General features: G+C 49.5%; 1 protein-coding gene across 1 annotated transcript in view; it reads left to right on the top strand.

Moving 5' to 3' along the window:
• EFCAB8 (EF-hand calcium binding domain 8) overlaps positions 1-20,924 on the top strand; it is a 3,172,177-nt gene that overhangs the window by 530,738 nt on the left and 2,620,515 nt on the right. The gene's annotated exons all lie outside the window — the stretch shown is intronic.

The following is a 20,924-nucleotide window of genomic DNA, read 5'->3' as shown; positions in this document are numbered from 1 at the left end:
CGAAATTGAATATTTAATTTCTCAAATATACGCAGCAGACCCATTCTGAGTGAATCATTAGAATGTGTTGTTCAGGCAACTAAATTGAATGATGAACCTTTGAAAGGCTTGGAAAAGAATCCTGTAGAGTGTAGACATTCCACTAAGCATTATGTAGTATAGCATTATCTCTAATGCCTACAATAGCTGCACATATTTAGAAACCAAAGCCTTCCTTTAATTTGAAAAAGCTTTAGATCTGCACACCTAACCTTTATTTGAAACTGTATATGGTCTTGTCCTTAGCACTTAACTTAGTTTCCCCATCAGTGGGGCGTAGCTAGTCCAGCCGCAAGATGGCCGCCTTCTGAGGAGTCTCTTCCGCCCGTAATCTTAAACCAGTAATTATCCGCGCTTAGTGGCTGCATCGGGGCGAACACAAAGCAGCACTGCCTACGGATAATGCACCGATCCCATTGGCAGCCTAATTTCAGAAGCTGGGCCCAGGCTACGACATAAGTCATTTTGCGGCCTGGATTCCAAAATGGCGGCTACCGAACGTCACTGAAATGACTGTTGCGCTGAGGAGGTTGCAGCTTGCCACCCCTTGAGTACTGGCACCTCTGGAACGGAGGGGACTGCTGCCAAGGAGATAAGATGTGAGGTGGCTTGGGCGGTGAGTGCTGCATTTGATTTTCTGTGCAAGATCACTGGGTGGTGGCGGGAAGAGGGCCCCCTGCTGCTGGATCCTTGGATGGGCTCGCCTAGGCCGTTGTGCGCAAAGAGGGCACCCTCCCTGCTCTACCCCTGTGCCACAGGCCTACACTGTCTAGACTTGACCCCTGATACCTTATTGGGCCCCTTGGAGCTGGTGGCGACTGTGTGAAGCCGGCATCTTGGGCTGTACAGGAACCGGTCTGGGCTCTTAAAAGCCTGAACAATCCTTGTCCTGCTAGGCTTTGTGGCATGCCTCATCCCTGGGCTGAGGGCCATGTGTACTTTAGAGACCGGACCCCATACCACCCTCCCCGCAATCAATCTTGCTGTGTGCATGCTCGTGCTCCCCTGGGGTGGGGCCGGGCCCTCTGCACTTGTTAGGGGAGCCTCTGTAAGACGTTGTACTAGTGTCAACTGGGCACACTTGCCGTGGTGAGGTTTGCTGGTGGAGTCGGCCTATCTCAGTGCTGACGGCCTCCAGTCAGCTGTGGTGTGGACTGGGGTACTCGGCTTCCACTCTTGGGCACTGGACCCTGTGGGCTGTCGCCTGTCTGCTAGTGCCCCCCGTGGTGAACTTCCTGGAATGAGGGAGGACTCAACCATGGCAGCCCTGCGGCCAATAGGAGAAGATGCTGCTCCAGGTGGCCTGTCCGGATACCTCCAGATTAAATCATCTAAACACCGCCACAGATCAGACCACATACCTGGAGACAAGGATCCTGGCCCTGATGGCCTAACAGCAGACTTTTATAAGAAATTTGCATCCCTACTGGCCCTCCGTCTCCTTGATATATATGAGGAATCTGTACGAACTGATGTACTCCCTCCTTTCCTATGAGAGGCCCTTATAGTAACCATCCTAAATCTCGACACAGATCCTAAACGATATGAGTCTTACAGACCACTTTCTATGATAAATATTGACAATAAGATCCTTACAAAACTTATTGCCACGCGACTCCTGCCTCTCCTTCTTTGCATGATCGTCAAGATGAATCCATATATGTCCCTGGGCAGGCCACAGCCAACAACCTATGCACCTTTTTTGCCATCCATCACACACTAGACCCAAACCTACCGGCTGCGGCTGCATTTCACAATGCCTCCAAGGCCTTCGACTTGCTCGAATGGCCCTATCTTTTTTATCTTCTTGAGCGCCTTGGTACGGGTCACAAATTCATTCATTTAATCCGCTTGCTTTACATCTTATCTGTTACACCCCTGCAAATCAGTGGTACAACCTCACCCCACTTCCCAGTCGATTGAGGCACGCGTCAGGGGTGTCTGCTGTCCTTCATTCTCTTTTCTATTGCAATGGAGCTTCTTGTAGCCCGGCTGGGACAGAACCATTTGCTCCGGGTCCTTGCCTTCAGACCCATGTGGGGTCCTTGTTTCCATATACACGGATGACATCACTTTATATATATGGATGTAGGCGGTTCGCTCCGTATATAGTGTCCACCTATGGTGAGGCACTGAGCCCTGAGTCCAGGTAACCCTTTGGAGAGTGTAAAGCTGGTGCATTTACCACAATAGTCAAACAGTAAGCCTTCACACAAGAAAGAACCACACAGTGTTTATAAAAATACTTCAGTATTTATTATCACAACACTAAAAACTAACCTGGTATACCTCATACCCGTAGATATCAAATTCACACTTCAAAACAGGTAAGCATCATAGAAAAACACATGGGTCCCTATGGGGGGCCCAAACCATATACTGAGAAAGTGATATGTGAAGTAAACAGCAGTATGAGACTGATACCCAAGGATGGGGAAGCCCAGGGGACTCGCAGAACAACCAAAGGTGAGTAGCAAGGTACCCCAAGTCTCCCAGATGCAGAGTGGTTACACCGGGTCAAACGTCCATAGGATACCACAGGGCAAGTCGCGGTTGGTATTTCTTGTTTCAGGACCCTTCCTAAAGGACCCCGAGGACACCAATTTAATCAAGGAAGGTTGGAGAGCCACCCCACCCGTGGACACAGGGAACCAGGATACCTACACAAGGAAGCCCAGGTGCATAGATGCAAAGTGGTTTTGGACCTGCTTATAGAGGTCAATGGAGGATCTTGGAAGTCCGGTGGCTCTAGCGACTCGTGAACCAGGAGGGGGGAACCCAAACGTGGATTCTGGCGACAAGTACCTGAAAGCAGAGGGGGACAGAGTCCAAACCATCCGGAGGTGTCCAGGATGCTCAGGAGCCCAATGCCACCCTGTGTCGGAGGTACTTGCTGTAGCACAACGATCTTGATTAAGCAGCTGTGAGGCCCAGGTGATGATACAGGAGCCCAGGAGTTGTCCATCAGCTCTCTCATGAATGACAAAGAATGCAAGACGGTCAGTGGCCGGCAGGACTGTCAACAACCGCAACAGTCAGGTCAAAGGAAAAGATGCTTTGTTGCAGACCCAGCTCAGGTAAGTCGGGCCGGCCCTCAGCACACAGGAGTGCCAGCAGGAATCGCTGGAGCACCCTTGAGGACCCTCTGGCAGCAGGCACAGGGAAGCGTCAGCAGCACACAGAAGATAAAGGCCCACGGTAAGAGGGTGCAGACAGGACGTCATTCTTGGAGCTGTGCAATGCTTCAAGCTGGGTCTTCTTGTAGCTCGGAGATCTTCAGTGAGGAGATTCTTGGCAACGGCAAACAGACGTAGTGCACAGGGATATGGTTCAGGTCAGCTGGAGAGGAATAACAGTCTTCCAAGTTGCAGGCAACAACCGATCAGGCCTCTGGGGAGCCAACAAACCACCACCTGCGTTGCTGAGCCGGGAAGTGTCAGTGGGACAGCAGGATCATCGTTGAGGTGTCTGTGGATGCAGGGAAGTGACTCCTTCACTCAAAGGGAGATTCCTTCTTGCTTGGATGCATGCAGAGTCCTAGCTGACTCGGAAGATGCATGGCCACGGCGTTGCAGAAACTTGGAAGAGCAAGGAGACAAAGTTGCAGCAGGATTCATCCCACCTAGAGCAGTCTTGTCTTTGGTCCTGGCTCAATCCAGCAGCAGAGTTCCAGGGTACAACAGCAGAAGTGTCTTCAGACAGGTATTGACGAATCTTGACGTAGTCCAGGACGAATCTAAGGACCCACCCTCAGTGAGGCCCTTAAGTAACCCTACAAGGGGGAAAGACATTTTGTGCAGTGACCCACCTATCGGGGGAGGTCAGGACGCTACTCAGCTGGCCTAGCCAGTCAGATGCTCCCAGGGGCCCAGATTCAAGATGGCAGAATCAAGTAGCCACCTGGAGGAGCTCTGGGCACCTCCCTAGGGAGGAGCTGAACAGGGGAGTAGACCTCCCATGTCCTTTGTGTTTCAGGCCCGAGCGGGAGCCATGGGCTCCTGAACTGGGCCAAACTGGTTTATGCAAGGAGGGCACCAAATGTGCCCTTCGGTGCAGTCTGTTGCACAACCGCCCCTAATTCTAAAGGAGAGTTGGTCACACCTATCCTTCGTGGGAAATGCTTTGTTCAGCTTCCCCTGCTTGAGTTAGGCTCATCAGCAAGGGGGAGCAGTCTGGGTTTAGCTGCAGGGTGTGCTGGCAGGCAGACCCTGTAAGGCTAAACGGGTAGGTATTGAAGGGTCTTCTAAGGAGCCCACCGGTACATAGTATCATGAAACTAACACTGGAATCGGTATAGTTGCATGACTCGAACATGCTTGATACCAAACAATATCAGGTTCAGGGTAGCCATTATGTAGCTGGACATCTCGACTTGCCAGTGTCAACTACATTCCCTAAAATGGCTGTGCCAGAATTACAAAGCTCAGAGAATGGAGTCTGGTATTTGTAGGGGTGCCCCAGCTCTTGCAGGGGTACCCTCACACTTAAGACAATGCACCCTGCCCTTGGACTGAAGGGCCTATTTTATGGGTGACTTATAAGTTTAAAGTACAGTGACCTGGATATAAGGAAAGCCTTATTTCTAAAGTGAAAAGTGTATGCACCATTTCACGCAAACTGCAATTGCAGCTCTGCAGGCACCCATGGGCGGCATAATACATGCTGTAGCCCATGAGAGACCCCTGGGGTACCAATACCCCTGGGTACATTAGCACGATATACTAGGGGCTTACAGGGCTCCGCCAGTATGCCAATTGTGGGGGGTGCAAAGTACTTACTAGCAGATTTAGAGGAGAGAACACTGCCACTAGGGACCTGGTTGGCTACCAGGGAAAAAGTGAGTGTATCTATGGCGGAAGGTTCCAGCTTCCTACAGCAGGTTCCATCCACCAACTTAGACCCACTCCTTCAGGAGTTTATCCGATTTGGCTGCATAGCTGGCATCACCATCAACTGAGAGAAGTCCATATTATTCCAGCTCACCGATACTATGTAAATGTTCATTCCTAATTTTCCCTTTAATGGATTACTGACTCAGTTCAGTACTTGGGGATCTGGCTGAACCGGAACACGGAGGAGCTGTGGCGAGATAATTATGTCAGACTGATGTCGTGGCTTGCAGATCATGATCGAAACTCGAGCTATCCCTGACCGGCAGACTTGCAATAGCTAAAATGATGGTCGTCCTCAAATTTTTATTAATTTGCCCCTTCCTCTTATGACCTGCTCCTGCCGACAACTCAGGGTTAATTTAGTTTCATAAGCCTGGGCTGGTGGACAACCTCGTGTGTCTTGGGAAATTGTCTCACTTCCTTTTGAGCAGGGCGACGTGGGTGTACCAGCTAGGGACTCCTATTTTCTCAGCACGCATGCACACTTTGCGCTTTCCTGGCTGCACCCAATTCAGTCCCCCCCCCCCCCGAAGCAGACCACGTAGCTATGTGCCCATTACAATCCGTGCTTTATGGCCCTCCCAGCAGAGCGCAACGACAGGTGAGTACGGTGGCTTGCACGATCTGGGCGTAGCAGAGCTGCGTAAAAGAGGACACCTGCACCATTTGTAGATCCAGTTATTTCCCAGCCCGGGACATCCATTGATCCTTGCAGCCTTGGAGGCTGGAATTCGGGCACGCCTCAGCCGGCTAAAGCTTACCTTTTGTGGGATGATATATCCCAACAACACCTTTGTCACCTACCATCACATTTTCCAGGACATTTTTAACCAGCTCCGAGCAACTATGCGCGACCTTCATAACACCTTTCCGTTAGCTCCCCCTGTGTTTACGGTACTCGAGGAAATGCTCACTAACCCCTCACTGCGAAGACTGATCATGCGCATTTATACTGGCATGCAGCGAACAGTGCAGCTCAGGGTTGCCCACACTCGACAGCTTTGGTCAGATGACCTCAATGTAAAAATCAACAAGGAACAATGGTCGTTCTGCTATACTCCATGTAGGGCCCAATCTCCGCACTACAGGATGAGATTGATTCACTTCAAGTTCTTACACAGAATTTGTCATACACCTGTGAGACTACAGAGAATCGGACTAGTGGAGGACCCATGCTGCTTATTCTATGCTATGCTACCCCGCACCCTGCGCGGGCTTTCTGCATTTGGCATGGGAATGCCCTCAGATCCGTGACTTCCGGGGTAATGGTGTTTAGGGACATCGCTAGTGTTGCTGGCCATGCCCTGGATAGCTCGCCCCTCTATTTCCCCGGGAGGCCCGCCGGTAAACGGCAATGCTGGTACTGCTGACAAAACTTAGGGTGGCGATGCATTGTGGCAGGCAATGAGCTCCCACGAGGAACGCCTGACTACGTGATGCAGCCATCTGCCAAGAGCTAATGGATGAATACTGAGGGTTGACGCCAGTCTGCTCCCTTCTCAAGGACATTTGGGCCCCCCAGATAAGCTATTTTAGGTTGCTGGGCTACTCAACTGAGGATACACTGCTGCAACAGTCATCCGCAGTCTGCATCCATGTTCACGTCTTCCTCACATAGCAACATCTTGGCCTTATGCCCCACTATGCCTGACAGACACCTTAACCAACTGTCCTCAATAGAGATGCTCAATCCAGACTTAGTCATCTAGCTGTAGGTGGAGTTCTCTGAGTGGAAATGTTATTGGTTACTCTTTTGGCTGCCTCCCACCTCCTTCCTTATTCCCTCCCCTCCCTTCTTAATCACCAACACACGCCCCCTCACACTCTTTCTCCCCTGTCTCATATTGCATTTCCTGTATAAAAGTGGCACAAGAAAGATTACGTACTGCACCTGCTGAAATGCAATCTGTACTGATGTTTTGTTCGTTAAGAAAACTCAATAAATAAAAAATAAAAAGGTTTGCCCATCCGCATTAGTTTTACAACTGATGAACCAGTCCAGGTATCATAAATGTGATTTTTAGACTCCGAGAACAAGCAAAACAAGAAGTGAACTTTAGAGCTTATCTACCAACCAAACCCATTTATATAACTAACGCCTTGGGACAGAGCCTTGTGATGGGATTGTAGTCACTCTCCTCCCAAGCTCCTATTGCAGCGCCTGAAATCTGGCGTCTTGTGCACCGTGGCTGCCTGAGAGGCTGGTGGCATCATAGGATGGGTTCCTGAGAAAGGGAACCAGCGGAAATTGCCTCGGATATGTGTGGTCTTGTGGCGGTGTTTGTAGAGTCAAGGAGAGGGGATCTCCTGTAGAGGTACAAGGGTGTCAGACTGCTGCTGTAGCCTTCAAGGGTATATTTATTGCAGAATGTATATAGTGCTTCTGTAGTAGGGGATCTCTGTGTATAGTCATAATCTATGAATAGTCCCGCCCATGTGCGGGGACCCCGGAGCAATCAAAATATCTCTTAAGCTGTCCTGCATTTGCAAACCTGCAAAGACACTTAAGAGACAGACAAAAATAATACAGCCTAATTACAACACGGCTGCACTGGCCAGCACTTCCTCTGAAGTGAAAACAACAGCCAAAATAAAGTTTAAATGTCATTTTTATTCACATCTGACATGTTCCTTTATTGTATCACACTCCCTTCACCAAAATCCCTTTAAACAATAGAGAGGAAGGGGTGGACACACAAGCCCTATAGGCGGTCATTATGTGTCTGCTAAAGGGATACCGTGCCTTTAAGAAACTCTCCAGAGACCCCCGGTATCCCAGGATGCACAGCCCAAGCAAGTTACTTTCAGTTCTTTTTTCCGGCTCTTGCTAGCAGGACCCTGGAGCTTGAGCTCTACCCTTTTGGGTGGTTTATTTGATAAATTTGGATTTTTTGGATAAATAGTGTTTTCATTCGACGTCTAGAGCCTTTGTCTACTACTGCCTGCAATCTGGAGCAGTTTTGGCCCACTCTTAGCATGGCTTTGTTCGATAAATGCCCTGAGTGTGGGAGGAAAAAGGCCAAGACGGACCCACATGATGTTTGTATCCTCTGCTTGTCGTCCTCACATGTCCCAGCTACATGTGCCATCTGTAAAACCTTTTCAAAAAGGACCCTGAGGGACAGGGAGAAGATTCGTCTTCAGGGTCAGGAGCAGCAGAGGACCGGTGGGACTTCGGGGCATGGAGGGTCTCATTCCCCCTCCTCCGCCCATGCTTCAGCCTCTGGAGGGACCTCCGGACAGAGCAGGGAGCAGAAACGGCGCCTACCGGCTGGTAGGTCGCATTCGGCGTCAAAGGCGACGACGTCGACGGCGAGGGAGAAGGCACCGGTATGTTCGCCGTTGATCCAGGGCTCTGGGTTGCGGCAGCCTCGGCGTTCGACGTCGAGAGAGGGGCCGGCGAGACCCGGGACCGGGTCGCCGTCGCTGAAGTCGACACCCCATCGACGTCGTACTGAGCCCCGTGGCGGACTGCACTCACCGCCTTCGCCGTCGACCCATGGCTCGACGCTGACGGAGTCGACGCCGAGATCCCGGCGCCCGCCGTCCAGGCGGAGAAGATCGCCGTCGAGGCACAGGTCGCCGTCGAGGCACAGGTCGCCGTCGAGGCACAGGTCGCCGTCGCGGCACAGGTCGCCGTCGAGGCACAGGTCGCCATCGAGGCACAGGTCACCGTCGAGGCACCGGAAGTCGACGTCGAGGCACGGGAAGTCGACGTTGAGGCGCCACAGGTCGCCGTCGACGCACCAGAGGTCGAAGTCGAGGCACCAGAGATCGACGTCGAAGCAGAGGTCGACGCGGCGGCGACGGAGGTGGAGGAAGCATGGTTCGACGTCAAGGAGGCGTGGTTCGACGTCGAGAGGGCGCTCGACTTCGAGACGGCATTCGACGTCGAGGGGGCGACGACCGGCAAAGTGACGCCGGACGAGGTCGACGTACGGTTCGACGTCGAGGACATCGGGGAACACGTCCTCAGTGATTACGATCTCCAGTCGGGGATCGGGGAGACGAGGACGTTCCCCGTCGGTGGCTTCAACACGCAGGCCCTCCAAGAAGAGAAGGGTGGCCGAGAGCCCGGACAGTGATGGTGCGGGCTCTCCTGCAAGGAGTGATGGGGCGTCGGAACATCTGTCCCCACTGCGTCCTCAGCGGCCGCCGCTGCCTCCTGCGCCTGCTCTTCCGCCGGCTCCTCTACCGGCGCCTGCTCCTCCTCCTCCTCCTCCTCCTCCCCCTCCTCCGCTGCCTCTGCCCGCGCCTCCGCGGCCTGCTTCTCCACCGCAGCCACTGCCTCTGCCCCCGAGGGCTCCCCACAGGCAGAGATCTCGCTCTCGTCCTCGCAGGCGATCACGGAGTAGGCGCAGATCTTCCACTCGCTCTGGACATGGACGACGGAGATACCGGTCTCGTTCCAGAGGCTCGAGGGGCACGGACTCTTCTGGGGCTGGACGGTTTTCTCCCTCACTGTCGGAGACGCCTCCTACCCGCGTCTCGCCAGTGGATGACATTGCCACTTTCCAGGAGGTGCTGATGAGGGGGGCGGCGAAGTTGGGAATATCAGTAACAACCCCTATTCCCACCACCTCTGTGATCTTTGAGACTTTGCATAAGGCTCATTTGTCGCGCCCCCTCCTCCCGTTGGTTCCGGGGTTGGAGGAGCCTGCAATGGAGGTGTTCTTGACGCCGGCCGTGGTGAAACCGGCGCCCTCGAGACTGCTGAAAAAGTACAGGGCCCCGGACTCGGACCCGGCGTTCCTTAGGGTGGATCCTCCCCCGGACTCTGTCATTGTGTCGGCGGCGCGTAAGCAACACTCTACGACGCCTTCGTCCACGGCCCCTCCGGATAAGGAGAGTCGTAAGATGGACTCATTGGGGAGGAGGATGTGCTCCACGTCGGCCACTACGATGAAGGCCGCTAGCGCCTCCGCTCTGTTGGGTCGCTATGACAGGTCTCTTTGGGACTCCCTGCAACAGTTCGCTGCCTCCCTGCCTAGAGAGAAGAGGGAGGACTTTCAGGAGGTGCTGAACGAGGGCATGATGGTCTCTAACCAGATCATCAGTGCGGCGGGGGATATATCGTTGCTGGTGGCCCATGGGTACTGCCACGGCATACACATGAGGAGGCATTCCTGGCTGCGGCTGACACCGCTCAAGCCTGAGGCGCAGCAGAAGATCACCAATTTGCCGTTCTCCGGCACGACGCTGTTCGGGTCTCATGCGGATGACGAGATGGCCCGCATGAAGGCCGAGGCAGAAACCCTGAAGGCAGTGGGGCTGGAGAGGCCCAGGGAGCAGAGGAGGTCCTTCCGCCCCTCGGGCAGGCCCTATTCCAAGCAAAGGGGTCAAGGGCGTCAGTCGGGTCACCAGCTACAGCCCCAGCAACAGCAACAACAGTTCCCGAGGCAGTCCTTTCAGAAGCACCAGAGGGGCAGAGGACAGCATCAATCCTCGTCGGGGAACAAAGGCCCGGCCGGGTCGAAGCCCTGAAGGGTCACTTCCCCCTCATCCGTTACCCGCTCCGGTGGGGGGAAGTATTCATCACTACCTGGCAGAGTGGAGGACAATAACTCAGGACAAGTGGGTGCTGAATATTGTTTGCAATGGATACAGTCTTCGTTTCACCAGCCCGCCTCCACAGATTCCACCAGTGCGCTCTCCCTACATGGTGCGGGAGCTCCAGCGGGAGGCGGACGTTCTGTTGGCAAAGAAGGCCATAGAAGCTGTTCCTTTGAGGCAAAAAGGGAAAGGTCTTTACTCCAGGTTCTTTCTCGTCAGAAAAAAGGACAAAAACGAGTTCAGTCCTATTCTGGATCTGCGTCAAGCAAACAAGTGGATCCGCAGAGAAAAGTTCCGTATGTTGTCCCTGCATCAGATTTACCCTCCGTTGCATCGAGGAGATTGGCTGTGTGCCATAGATCTGCAGGACGCTTACTTTCATGTGCCGATCGCACCAAAGCATCGCAAGTTCCTGAGGTTTCTGGTAGGCAACAACCATTACCAGTATACAGTACTCCCGTTTGGTCTGAAGTCTGCCCCACGGACGTTCTCCAAGTGCATGGCAGTGGTGGCAGCACACTTGCGGAAGACCGAAGTGTTTGTGTATCCATACCTGGACGATTGGCTGATCAAAGCTTCCACGTGCCAGGAAGCCCAGTGTCACTTCAACAGGACAGCTGCCTTGCTTCATCGTCTGGGGCTGCACATCAACATGTCAAAGTCAGTGCCGGTTCCTGTGCAGTGTCTCCAGTACTTGGGGGCCTCAGTCAATACCTTGAACGCAAGCGTGTGTCCTTCGGAGGAGAGACGCTTATCGATCCGTGGGAAGGCCCTGCACCTCCTCTCAGCCCACTCTCCTACAGTGAGGACGGTGTCTTCCTTACTGGGGTCGATGGCTTCCTGCATCTCTCTCACCCCCAATGCACGTCTGCATATGAGGCCTCTGCAGGAATGTCTGGAGGATCAATGGGACCAGAGGCGGGGGCGTTGGGAGGACAAGATTCATATGTCCCAACACGCTCTCCAATCTCTGAAATGGTGGTGCTCCTCAGAGAATGTTTGCAAGGGGACTCCTTTCCACAACGATATTCCGGTCCAGACCATAGTGACCGATGCGTCTCTCCAGGGCTGGGGAGCGCATTCGGGCCCTCTTCAGATTCAGGGGATATGGTCGCAGACGGAGATGACTTACCACATCAACTTTTTGGAACTCAGAGCAGTACACTTGGCCCTGAAGGCGTTCCATCCCTCCTTCACGACAAACTCCCTGCTTGTTCAGACGGACAATACTACCACCATGTACTACCTCAACAAGCAGGGGGGCTCCCGGTCACGCACGCTGTCTCGGGAGGCACAGACGATCTGGAATTGGCTGGTGGCCAGGAACCTGACGATCACGGCAACCCATTTGCCGGGAGTGCAGAATGCCCAAGCCGATGCACTCAGCAGGCTCGTTCAAGAAAATCACGAGTGGGTGCTAAACGACGACGTGCTCAGAGACGTCTTCGCAGAGTGGGGCACTCCGGATATCGATCTGTTCGCTACGGCAGAAAACAGCAAATGCCGTGACTTCGCGTCCAGGTACTACCAACCAGGGACGCTGGGGAATGCCCTATGGATCAGCTGGTCCAACAGCTTTCTCTACGCCTTTCCACCCATTCCCCTGATTCCGGCGGTGCTGATCAAGCTGTCGCAATCCAGAGCCAGAATGATCCTGATTGCTCCGGAGTGGCCGAGGCAATGGTGGTTCACCGACCTTCTTCACCGGTCTGTTCTGCCACACCGGCGCCTGCCATGTCGGCCGGACCTTCTCACGAAGTTCGGAGGACAGATGGTTCACCCCAATCTCTCGTCCTTGAGTTTGGCAGCATGGCTCCTGAGCTAGTACAGTATGGACACTTGAACCTACCTCAGGACTGTATGGAGATCTTGAAGGAGGCGAAGAGACCGTCTACGAGGACTTCTTACGCCTATAAGTGGAAGAGATTCTGTGTATGGTGCAAGGCAAAGGACATTGACCCTACATCCTGTAAAGAAGATGTTATTTTGCCTTATCTGCTGCAGTTGGCTCAATCTGGGCTTAACTTTCAGTCTATTAAAGTTCATCTCGCAGCTTTGACTGCGTATAGAAAGGGCCCTTCCCAAACCTCATTTTTTCAAATCCCTGTGATTAAAGATTTTTTGGAGGGTTTGCGTAAGGTGTTTCCCCCTGTTAGACGACCTTCTCCACCATGGGAATTGAACGTGGTGTTGTCCAGATTGATGAGGGAACCTTTTGAGCCTATTCATAAGGCTTCTTTGCAGCATTTGTCCTGGAAGGCTGCCTTCCTTGTGGCCATTACATCGGCCAGGAGGGTAAGTGAGATTCAGGCTCTGTGTTGTCAAGAGCCGTATACTGTATTCCATGCGTTTAAAGTAGTGATGCGTACTCATCCTAAATTTTTGCCTAAAGTGATATCTGATTTCCATGTAAATCAAATGATAACTTTGCCTACATTTTTTCAGTATCTCTCCTCTCCGGCGGAGAGGTCTCTGCATTCACTAGATGTGCGTAGGGTGTTGAAATTTTATCTAGATAAGACAAAAGACATCCGCAGGTCGGATCAACTATTTGTAAATTATGGTTCGGTAAGAACTGGTCTAGCTACCTCAAAACAGTCCATCTCTTGATGGATTGTGTCCTGTATTCAGCTTTGTTACCAGAAAGCTAATAAGACGTTAGGGGTAAGCCTACAGCGCATTCGACTAGGGGCAAAGCAGCTACTACGTCTTTGCTTAGGAATGTTCCAATTGCTGACATTTGTAAGGCTGCCACCTGGAAGTCGGTCCATACGTTTACAAAGCATTACTGCCTGGACTCTGATGCTAGGGCGGATGCGCAGGTTGGACAGGCTTCGCTGAGGAATTTGTTTGCACAGTGATTTGTTGGTGTTTGGTTCTTACTCCACCGCTGTTTGTTGGTTGGGATGGGCTTGCCATTCTATTCATAGATTATGACTATACACAGAGATCCCCTACTACAGAAGGAGTAGTTTCTTACCTGTAACTCCAGTTCTGTAGTAGGGGTATCTCTGTTATAGTCATAAGCGACCCTCCCTCCACCCCGGTGGAGTAATTCTGACAGTATCAGGCCTGTTGTTATACACCTTCAAAAAGAACTGAAAGTAACTTGCTTGGGCTGTGCATCCTGGGATACCGGGGGTCTCTGGAGAGTTTCTTAAAGGCACGGTATCCCTTTAGCAGACACATAATGACAGCCTATAGGGCTTGTCTGTCCACCCCTTCCTCTCTATTGTTTAAAGGGATTTTGGTGAAGCGAGTGTGATACAATAAAGGAACATGTCAGATGTGAATAAAAATGACATTTAAACTTTATTTTGGCTGTTGTTTTCACTTCAGAGGAAGTGCTGGCCAGTGCAGCCGTGTTGTAATTAGGCTGTATTATTTTTGTCTGTCTCTTAAGTGTCTTTGCAGGTTTGCAAATGCAGGACAGCTTAAGAGATATTTTGATTGCTCCGGGGTCCCCGCACATGGGCGGGACTATTCATAGATTATGACTATAACAGAGATACCCCTACTACAGAACTGGAGTTACAGGTAAGAAACTACTCCTTACTACCCTCACATTGGGCACTGAAGCACTTGCCTACATGTGTAGCAAGCTATGCTATGTAGGATGTATGGTTGGAAGGGTTTTGTCTTATATTTTTATTATCCTGTGTGGGAAGTATTTCCATGTCATGAATGAGGACCAGCGAGGTGTGGTTTTTGTGTTATAGAATGCAGCAAGTAACAGCGTAGTAGAAGATGAGGTGTCAGAGACAGACATACAGTTTTGTGGTTTTCAGTGTGCTGGCAGCTTTGAACAGCTATGTAGGTCCCTTTATGGTATTGCTTATGATTATAGTCTGCTTAGCTGGTTACTCCGAGATTCAGTATAGTACAGTCGGCGTTGTTGATTAGGCCCCCTCCATTCCCATTGACTGTATTTGTGTACCTCAGATAAATGTCTTTACATTCATCTTGACCAATCATCAGAGTACCTTGGGATTACTTACTTCCTTCTTTGGAGTCGGGCTTACGAGTGTCCTTGGTTTGTTCTTGAATGAATTATGTGTTTTTGTGATGCTGTATGAATGTGAATTGTTTGGATTTGAATATATGTATGTCTGATCAAAAATAATTCTTTCCTTTCCTCTGTTTGGGATCCTGTTTTTTTGTTATTCTGTTGTGTATTTTATTTGTATGAACTTTTGATATATACTGTGTGTCTAGAACACTTTTTATTATTGTATAAACGAATTACATGATTCATTCATTGTGATCATTGGTGTAAAAAAATTTAACAATTTTGTATTTACACATAGTAAAAAAGTAGCACCGACAATGAAATATAAAAAAAAAGGGAAAAAAATAATTTGTTATATTTATTGTTTTTGTCTTTCTATTAATCTTTTTGGGTGTCTATATGTATATATATGCTACACTACTTTAATCCAGCCTGAGTGTCATCCTGTCTGCATTTAAATATATGATACACTGTACATCTTTCAACAATAAGGGTAGAGTATATTCTGTTGTGTTTCTGCTCAGTATAGTTGTAACCCTGAGCCATTTCTGAGTATCATTGTGAGATGTAAAGAAGCGCTCCAAGTGTATAGATTACGGAGGCCTGAATGAGACAACGCCCGTATTCATCGCAAGTGTGGTATAACGACAAGCAACATAAGTGCTTTTTTCAAGAGGGGTAATCGTGATGAACACAACCCCTTGTGGTATGGTGGAGGCTGGTACGAATGCCCTTAGCCCACACCTGTCAATCTGCAACACAAAACTCATTCTCCAGTGAGGCGAGCAAAAGAACCTTGCGCCCTGACGAATTTGCCACAACATAAGCAATGGCAATGAAACATGTTGGCCTGCTTAGAAATGGTTAGCAACATGCAGTGCTTTTTTACTTGAGTAAGGTCACGACTGTGAATAAAGAGGACAATCTAACAGTGAGTCTTATCTCAATTTTAATTATATGGAATACATGGTCTTTTTTGAATCACGGGGTTCTTTGTTTTGGGACAGTTAATTATTTTTTCTGTTCTTTGTTCTTTGTACTGGACACTATTTCATTCTTTCAGTAAGTGTTCAACCGATGATGATATACGTGGGCATACTGGTGAGAACCTGCTGGTAGCCTCCCTGGTGTTGCGTATGTGAGGTGCCCCCTTACTTTCCCACTTATTTATAAGGGCTCTTTACTCTTATTCTGTGGGGTAGGATATATGTTTGCGGATTGACTGATTTCAGTTCCTTTTTCTTTAAGACATTTGAATTGGGGTTTCTGGGACAGGATTAAACTGGACATATTGCCAGAGATTGGCTGGAGGTAGATATCCCCACGTCAGCTGCCTGATCATTAACCCCTTGTAACAGCCAGGCCTTAGTGTATTGATGATTGAAGAGTCGAGGGCGGCCTTGTTTGTTTTTCCCTCTATAGCTCCTTACTGTAGGAAGAAATATAAATTATTAGGACCTGTAGTAGTGACTAGACTGGTGATTGACATCTATAGCAGCAGATATGTCTTACAATTGACTGTTAACTGCCGAGTCTTAAAATTATTGTGGACCATAAATGTTTTATATGAAATTACTTAGTTATATAATTCCCCGGCGAACCATAGGTCTACCCTTCCTAGCTTACCTGCATATCGAAAACAGTTTGTTGGTTGTGTTGTTTCCAAATGTGTGGGTGGTGAGCTGAAGATTGTGCGACTTTCTTTCTGGGCTGTGTTGCTGGGATATAAGATGGCATAGTTATCATCGAAATAGCTAAGTTTCCAACTGTTTTCTGAAGTGTATGTGTTCCTGGATGCTTCTAATGCTGACTGGTAGTAAGTTCCAGACTTTGGCGGCTTATTGAGAAAGCAGTGCCTCCCACAGATTACCTATGGTAAGGTGGTCTAATGATAATTGGTGCAAGTCTGGAGTGCAGTGTTCTGTTTTGTTTGTATTGCCTGAAATTCACTTGTAGGTATAGCAGTCCTTTTCCTTGGGCTGCTCTATGGACACACCAGAATGCTTTGAACATTGTCCTTTTAGCTATTGGTAGCTAGTGGAGCAACTGCAGGAATGGAGTCATGCGGTCTCCTGCGTGAAGGCGGAGAAGATGGCGAACCGCAGCATTTTTGAAGAGTTGTTTTTTGTGGACCATGAATGTGTGTGCGCCAAAGAATAGGCTGCTGGCATTGTCAAGTTTGGAGATTACAAGTGCGTGGATGGCTTACAGTTTATGTTGGTATGCAAGGTATGTGAAGATGCAACATGGTGTTTTCATTATGAAGAAGGCACTCTTTATGATTATTAACATGTGGTATAAAGTATAGGTCTGAATCCATGGCTATCCCTAGGTTTCTAACTTATCTTAATGTTGTTGAAGGGGCCTCAACTTCTTAGGCCATATGGCAGTAGGCTGGTATTTTGCCATTGTCTGCAGGTTATAATCTCTAACTTTGCAGTATTGAGCTTTAAATGGTTATTAATCGTCCACATATTTATGGCACGAAGGCAGTCATCAAGTTTTGAATTGTAGAGGTCTTGTGAGCTATCCTTTTTTTAAATGATTTGGGTGTCATCTGCATAGTTGTAATAGGTGAGGTAAATAATATAAAGGAGGTCTGGAAAGGGGGCTTGGGAGATGTTGAAAAATAGAGGGGATATGATGGACCCCGAGGGATGCCAAGGTGATGTGTCTAATGAGCTGATGTGAAAGGTGGTAGGTAAACTACACTTTGTCTGTGGGATAAGAAGTAATTCATTTTAGAGCATTTACACTGACTCCGAGGTAGTGAAGTCTTTGTAGTTGCGTGTGGTGGTGTACAGTGTTAAATGCAACTGATAAAATCTAGCAGAAAAAAGGCAGCTACTCTGTTCTTGTCCTCTGTGAGTTTTATATATATCATCCCAGATGAATGTGATGCCTGACGGTGTGCCTCCGCTTGGTATTAAGTCGGACTTTTGGATGACATTAAGCCATTCTCTTCTGTAAAGTTTGAGAGATGAGAAGGATTTTGTGGTGTAGTATGGGTTGCAGTGCATGGGCATAGGACATTTTGGTGTGGTTGAGTTGGGGGGATATTCTGGTTATGGCTGTTGGTGGCAGTGGAACAGAGGTTGTTCAGTAAGAGAAATGAAACGTTTGGGTTGTTTCTGTGTATGTGGGGTTCTCCAGTATTTGGGGTGTCTTTCATAGATTCACATGCCTGAATCATTCCCCGTCGTCAGAGTGGGAGTCCCACGGTACATAGAAAAGCAATAATCATGCATATAATAACCAAAAACCTTGGTAACCTGAAACCAGGAAGTAAAGTAGCCTAAGCTAAAAGAAAAAAAACGTACACACCTATGACTATCACAGTCATTATGTCCAGTCCAAACTGCAGCCAATCAGGCGACAGCACCCACCAGAATGTTCTCCTCAGAGGCTCAGGCTCTTTGATTTTCTACCGCACGTCATGTGAAGGGAGTCTCCCTGAGCTCTGCTCAGTACTTCACAGTCTTTTGCTAGTTTTTGGATTACTTCAAGATGTCAACTTCTAAAAGGTCTCTCTTTAGGCCTTGTGAGTCATGTGGAAAGCTCCGGCTCTTCTCTGAAGATCCTCACAAGAAGTGTATTTACTGCCTCTATCCGGATCATGAGGTGAGGGATCGTGAGATCTGCAGGACCTTCCCTCAGAAAACACTCAGGGATAGAGAAGGGCGCATACTTCTGTGGCTACAGAAGATTAAGGACAAGGACAACCCTTTATCTGAGGTAGAAAGTGCAGCCTCTGGGTCCTCTATATCCTCCAGAAAAAGGATGGCTGAAGAAGAATTATCTTCTCCTGGGGCGAAGGTGTTGAGGAAAATTCAGCCTGCTAAGGGATCTGGCCAGTCTTCTTCTTCTTCAAAGAAGACTTCTCCACCTTCAAAATCCAAGCCTGCTACGCCCCGAGGAAATCAAGGAAGGCTCTGACAACTAAAAGATTTCCTGACAAAGATTTACCTCAGGTAAAAATGCCGTCGTCGACGGCTGCCTCTTCGACGGTTATAATCGTCGACGCTACATCAACGTTGACAGTTACAGTCTCCGAGACCTAAAATGATTATGACGTTAGCTTCGTCTCCGTCGACGCTGTTTTCCGTGAGTGTCAGACCCATCTCATCAACGAAGGAAGTGTCACCACTCGTCTCCGGACCGTCGACGGTAAGGACAAAAAAGATTTCATCGACTGCTGCGTCGACGCCCACCTCGTCGACGAAGACTTCCTCGACGGCGGCCACCTCGTCGACGAAGGCTACCGTGCCTTCGACGGCCGTTCCGTCGACAAAGACTGACTCGTCGACAATAAAGATTTTCTCGTCAACGAAGATTGCCTCATCGTCGTCCTCCTCGTCGACGAAGATAGCCTCGTCGACGGCTAACATCTCGTCGACGAAAAAGGCCTCGTCGTCGAAGACTGCTTCCGTATCAGACCAGGTATTATTGCCACCACCGCCATCGTCGACGATTCCGTCGACGGCACACTCGTCAACGCCTCTCTTATCTACCTGCACAGATATGCAGGTTTGGACTGCAACTTCGGCGTCTGCCTTATCTAACAGCCGTCGACGGCGACTTCTCATCTTCACCGTCGTGGATCATCTTTGGAAACCTTATCGCCATTAAAACTGCCGGAACAGCTTTTAGATTCGAAGGAGGAGGATGAGGACAACGAATCTGGGGAGGATGACAGATTTCGGACTGCTAGGAGTCCATCAGAACTGTTTATCAAGTACCAGGATGACAACCAGGAGGAAGATCCAGGTACTGAACTGCAACCTCCACCTCCTGTCTCAGGTCCTTCTGCACAAATGCCGTTAGAACTGCTGAACAACTTACAATATATGTTACAGGACTATTATCGGCGCTTCCCTCCTTCGGAATCGGCGGAGTCTCTTCTGTCTACGCCTATGCCAAGGGTTCCCATACCCTCTTTCCAATCTTCAAGACCACCTTCTCCATTGCCATCTTGTCATTCACATGACGCAAATACTACTGACGAGGACAGAGAAGAGGGAGAGGTGGATGACCATTCAGTGCTGTCGGAGTGGGACGACTATCAAATACAAACACCGTCATCAACCGCTCCGGCCCCCGTGGACTCTCCTCCAGTGGATATCGGAAGTTTTCATCTCCTTATGGAGAGAGCAACTAAGAGATTTCTTATTTCAATGGAAGCGAAAAAGGATGACTGCTTCTTCTACGATTTTAAAGACCAACCAAGGAAACAGATTAGGACAATTCCGATTATAGATTTTATTTGGAAAGAGGGCTTAAAAATCATGGCTACAGCAAATTCTCTCCCAGCAGTCTTACCACGGTTAGACAAAAAATATAAGGCACCAAGCGACTCACCGGCACGTCTCATCGGCCAGCCTAGAGCTGACTCCGTTATAGCCCAGGCGGCGCAGAGATGGGCCAGGAACCCCTCGTCTCCTATTTCAGCTCCACCTGACAGAGATGGCAGACGATTGGATGCAATCGGGAAAAAGGTCTCCACGATGGCGGCGACCACGGTTCGGGCTGCAAACTCCCTAGCCATATTAGGGAGATACGATCGCCAGATGTGGTCCGACATCTCCCCCTACATTAATATGCTGCCGGGGCCTTCAAAGTCAGAGGCCTTAAAAATCTTACAAGAAGGGGAATATACCTTGGAGAAAATCATCGATGCAGCCGTGGATGTGGCATCTACTGGATTCAGGCAATTGGCGGGTGCTGCAGTACTGAGGAGGCAAGGTTGGCTGAAGTCAACATCTTTCCGTCAAGAGCTCCAATCGAAAATCATCGATATGCCGTTTGATGGAGAGTCTCTGTTCGGACAGCATGTGGATGAAGCCCTTCAGACTATTAAAAAAGATACAGAGATGACGAGGTCTCTTGGCAGCCTACAGTTCCGAAAATCTTCCTTCCGTGGTGCCAAAGGACGTGGATCCTTCTCCAACAGGGGAGGTTATAATCAGCAGCGTTCTTATCAATCCTCCCAGACTGGCCAAAAATTCCAAAATTACAGGCAGCAATCCTATGGAGAGCAAAGTCATTCTTATTCGCAGTCAAGAAAGAAGCAATCCTTTCGTGGATGAGAGTCCAATAAAAGACAATGAGGTCAGCCACCTGCCAACATTTCTGCCGTTGCCCCAGATAAAAATTGGAGTAAGAATATCCCACTTCTATTCGAACTGGTCCAAAATTACTACAGACAAGTGGGTTTTGGATATAGTAGCCAGAGGCCATGCTCTGGCATTCACAAAGATTCACCAAATTCTCCTCCCAAGGGTCCTCCCCCTGCTCATCTCAAAGAGCTTTTTTCCCAAATAAATCTGATGATCCGGAAGGGGGCAATCGAAAAAGTCCCTGTTACAAAGAGGAACAGGTTTCTATTCAAGATTTTTCCTCATCCGGAAAAAGTCGGGAGAATGGCGCCCTAT

The sequence above is a fragment of the Triturus cristatus genome, chromosome 7 (genome assembly GCF_964204655.1).
Source record: "Triturus cristatus chromosome 7, aTriCri1.1, whole genome shotgun sequence".
Taxonomy (NCBI): domain Eukaryota; kingdom Metazoa; phylum Chordata; class Amphibia; order Caudata; family Salamandridae; genus Triturus; species Triturus cristatus.
This window is presented reverse-complemented; position numbering and strand designations above follow the sequence as displayed.